The sequence below is a fragment of the Mus pahari genome, unplaced genomic scaffold (assembly GCF_900095145.1).
Source record: "Mus pahari unplaced genomic scaffold, PAHARI_EIJ_v1.1 scaffold_15307_1, whole genome shotgun sequence".
NCBI lineage: Eukaryota > Metazoa > Chordata > Mammalia > Rodentia > Muridae > Mus > Mus pahari.
Window position 1 is genome coordinate 1 of NW_018392791.1, and position 5018 is coordinate 5018.

The 5018-nt window shown below is 39.4% G+C and overlaps 1 pseudogene; it reads right to left on the reverse strand.

Moving 5' to 3' along the window:
* Positions 1–3295: 3295 nt before the first annotated feature.
* On the reverse strand, positions 3296–4936 carry LOC110315176 (annotated as a pseudogene).
* Positions 4937–5018: the final 82 nt, after the last annotated feature.

Below are 5018 nucleotides of genomic sequence, written 5' to 3' on the forward strand. Positions count from 1 at the left end.
TACAGAGACAAAGTGTGAAGCAGAGACTAAATGAATGACCATGGACCATGTACAGATTCTCACATGTACATTTACACATTTCTATTCTAACCAGTTGGGTTCAACTTATACATATTCTCACAATTACATACACACACACACACACACACACACACACACACACACACACACATCCATACGTACATATGGATTTGGAACAATAGACCAAGCACCAGAGTAGAAAGAACTCACTCATTCTTGATGCAAAATGAGCTCCAAACTTCAATCCAAACAGAAAGAAAAAGCTAGTACCTTCTAATGCAATACAAATTAAACCCGAGTTTTTAAGAAGAAAGTTTTGTTCCTTTAATAAGACTAAGTCTGCCTTCTTATTAAGAAAAGACCTGTCTGTACTATGGTAAGGAGAAGCCTGTCTGTACATTCTTATCTATCTCTCTCTCTGCAGATTCATTTATGATTTTGTTTTTGTTCCTCACTTTCCCTATGTATTTTGCATACTGGTTTCTTAGTGTTTTTTTGTTTGTTTGTTTGTTTTTTTGTTTTTTGTTTTTTTTGTTTGTTTGTTTTTATGTTACCTAAAGGTTCTAAGTCATTCAACTCTCCATTCTCCTTCTAATTCCATCAAATTTTTGTTTTTTGAAATTCTCTCCATTTGATGAAGGGGACACTTATCTGTTGTCATAAAATATGTATCTGAAATTTGGAAAGGTATTACGCAGGTCTAGCAAAGAGGCAATAGTATATTCTTTTCTAATAGTATGTTCATTATCTCACTAACCCTGAAAAGTTGACTAGATTTCTAGTGCCAGGTATCCTTTCACCCTGTTGAGTGAGACCTAAGTCCAAATAGATATCTGTTGGTTACTACAACATGTGGCTGACACTATTGTACACTTAGGTACAAATGATGGGTAGTTTCTAAGTCTCTTTCTTATTTATATAGAAGGCTTCTGACTGCATATACAGAATGCTATTTTTTCATGGTGTTTCTTTAAATTGAAGGTGGTAGGAAGGGTATAGGATTGTGACTGTGGCCACCTGATGCCACATGAACTGGGTACTCCTGAAAGGGAGGCTGGGGCTGAAAGAGACTAGATGGTGAGAAAAGAACAAGGCCAAGACATGTGTCTGATCAAAGCCCATGAGTTTGCTAAGAGTCTGAGCTTATAAAGTGGGGGGGGGGAGGGGGAGGCCCAAACCCAGCCAATCCATTCTTGGTGCCTGTCACCAGCCTGTAGGTGATCTGTGGGATGATGTCTCTGAAATATCTCAAGGGTCTCAGCAGGTAGTGATGTTTTGTAGAAGAGCAAGTGACAGAACTATAGAGCCATCTAAGTTGGAAAGTTTCACCACAGGTGGTCTCATGGTCAGTGGCAGCAAAGTCTGAATTAGCCTGCTTCATGGCTGGAGGAGGCAACAATTTCCCCCTAAATATATAATAAAATTTAGCTGGACTGGGGCACAAAATTTATTTATGCTCCAGAGTCCTGCCTGGGAATTATGGTGGCTGGAGGCCGTGCCTGGTTTGGGAACTCAGATTTTTTTCTAGAACTATTCTTATCCATCAAGGAGAATATATGCAGCTTGCTTGTGTTTATTTTGCACAAACATGGCTCTGTGGTGTATTATTAATAAACCATGGCCTCTTCCCATATACCTCTGTCTTAGATTGATATATTTCAGGAATCTGGTTGGCCGTCATTGACTAACCGGCCCTCACAGCATACCTTATTCCCAAATGAGACAATAGGCACAATATATACTCAATATGTTTCTTCATATCAATGAATTTCTGCCACCTGCCCTTGCTGGAGGCAAGGCTGCATGCTTGCTGCAGACAGTTTGTAGGATGTTGACTGACCTGCTTGAAATACAAAGCTGAGACAGTTGAAAAGCAACAGGATAAAAGCTTCTTTAGAGAAAACCAAGTACTCTATTCAGTTGCAAATTAGCAACAATCAAGCTCAGACTCTGGCCTCCTGGTTTCAGGGAAGTGGCTTTGAGAATCAACAGAAAGGCTATAAATTGTCTGGAAGTGGAAGCTGTTCTCCAAATTAACTCTTCTGATTAAGAAAAGATTTGTAGCCACAATCAAGTTTGGAATAATAATTACTAGAAGATTTGGGATCTGTATCAAATCTTGACGAACCAATCTTTCAGGTAGCCATCTCTCTTCATCTTCTTTTTGTGAAAAAACACAGACAGAACCTCTTCCCCAAGTTAAAACAGGGTCTGGTCCATTGTATGTATTACTTAATGCTTCCTGACAATTAACCATGGCATAATAACTGGAAGTAACTAGATGCCAGTGGTGATCTTCTGTATACTGACTTTTAGCATCAATTTGAAAAAAATTTGAAACAAATAAGGCAAAATCAAGATGGGCTTTTGGTGACCTTGGGGGGTATAACTGCCCTTGTTTTGTTTTCAAAAGCCAATTTTTCAGAGTATGATGAGCATGTTCAAAAATTCCTTGTCCCATGGGGTTATAAGGAATTCCAGTATTATGTTTGTTACCAAATTCCTTTCAAAATGAAATAAAATTGTTGCCAATATAGTCTGGCCCATTATCTGTCTTCATGACTTTAGGCATGCCCATAACATTGAAGGCTTGTTAACAATGATCAATTAAATTTCTAGAGGCCTCTCCCATATGTAGAGAAACAAAAAGAAATCCTGAAAAAGTGTTAATACAAACATGTATATATATATATATATATATATATATATTATGTATATATTTAATTTTCCAAATCTTGCATAATGAGTTACATCCATTTGCCAAATATGATTGGGCATAAAACCTCATGGATTAACTCCCAAATGCAGAACTGGAGATAATGTAATACACTTAGGACATTGTTTTACAATCATTCTTGCCTGCTCCTTAGTGATCTTGTGCCAGAGCCTTAAGGTCTGGCTAGAGAGAAGAAATTTTTTCCTTCAATTATCAATTTAAGGTTGGGTATCTGATTAGTAATAGATTGAACCTAGTACAGATCAGAGGAACCAAAGCCACTCTGTCCTCTCTCATTCTTAACAAATCTGGACGGTAGCATATGCAAGGGAACTAAGAAAAGTTGAGCAATTCTTTGATTGGCAGGCACGGTTATAGTACCATGAGGGGAAGCAGCCATGATTTTAATTTCTCACTCATAATCATTATCTATAACACCTGGATAAATCTGCAGACCTTTTACAATAGAACTGCTTCATCCTAATAGAAATCCCCAAGTTTCTGCAGGTAGAGGTCCAAAAACTTCTGCAGGCAGAATTTGAACTACCATTTTTGGGGTTAATACTGTGTGGGTGGTGGAACAGAGGTCAAATCCTGCACTTCCTGAGTTTTCCCTGACAAGTTCAAAAACTGAATTCTTTGGGTAGGCAGCAGCTTTATGGCCCTGTAAGCTGCCTGCTGTGGGTATCTCAGGGCCTGAGGCTGACCCCTCCTCTCATTTCCAGGCGATGGACAGCCCTGAATGTCTGTCTTGGATTTACATTCCCTAGCCCAGTGGTTGCCATTCTTGCATGGAGGACAAACTCCTGGAGCACGACCTGCTTGCCCACTCTCGGCACCTCTATTCTTAGGACAATCATTTTTAAAATGACCAAAACTTCCACACTTGTAACATGCATTATTCCCTCTTTTTTGTGTAAACATTGCTTGCAAGGTGGTTCCTTGCAAAGCAGCGGCCAAGGCCAAACCCTGATTATATGATGGACCAATCTCTGCACTAAGTCTAGTAGTGCACTAAGTCTGTCTGTCCTTTGTGATGCCGAATAGGGGCCTGGCAAGCTGTGTTAGCATTCTCATAAGCCAATTGCATAATAAAATGAATTCCCTTTTGAGATTCTCCAAGAATTCTGCTAACTGCTTTCAATAGCCTGTCCACAAAATCCTGGTAAAGCTCATCAGGACTATGCAGAATGCTGGCTAAACTTCCATCAAAATCCCCTTTAGTTGGTAACTGATTCCAAGTGTGGTGGGCAGCCATAGCAACCTTCGCATACACTCCAACAGGAAACACAATCTGATAAGCATTGCCTTCATATTGACCTTCTCCTAAAAGCATGTTAATATCCCAGACAGGGTTACCTGTCTGAGCATTCAAAGCAGCAGTTTTCTTACTGGCTTCTCACCATTCAGAACTCCAAAGTAAAAAATCTCCTCCTGACAAAGTAGCCTTACATAGAGTCTTCCAATCTTGGGGGATTAAATGTGACTCCATGACAGTATGCAATAATGCTTTTATAAAACTTGCTGTAGGGCCATATTGTGCCAAAGCTGTTTTTAACTCCTTTATCACCTTGAACTCCAAAGTCTGGTATTGTCTGACTTTATTATTTTGCTGGTCAAGTATCTCAACTATAGGAAAGGCTAGCACATCAGATGTATCCTGTTCTTTCCCATGAGCCTGACTCACAGCACTTTCTAGCAGCGATTGGTACATTTCAGAATAGTTGTTCTTTCCTGAATTTGACACCTTTTTTAGCTCATTAGTCAATTTCTGCAACTTAATTTCAAACTGTAATTTACTTAGTTGCATGCCCATTTGAGTAGCATCTCCTATAGTGGAGGCCATAGGTGGAGCAGAAGGTTCTCAAGGAGGCCAATCCTCATCAAAATATTTGATGGCTCCTTTTTCTGAATGATCTTCTTTGTCTAATGTTAGCTCATCATCAGAATCTCTGTATCTTTCTAATTTAGGGTTGAGAGGGCCCTTTTCTGAGAAAGTCCTCTATGGCAGGCATTCTTCCTGAGATTCTTCAAGCTCTTCCTGGGTACTATCTGATGCCTGTGACATCTCTTCATCCATAGCATCTATTATGATTGCCCAGAGGCAGAGGGTGAAATTATGTGCCTGGGTATTTCTCAGAAGTTTTCCAATTCTCTCCCAGGTTCTCTTATCTAACGTTTTTTTTCTTTTCTGAACCATGGGCAGTGAAGGGAAATGAAATTTAAGGCCTGGGATTCATGTAACTTTAAAAGAAAATTGTGTAAATTCAAGGTTCAAATA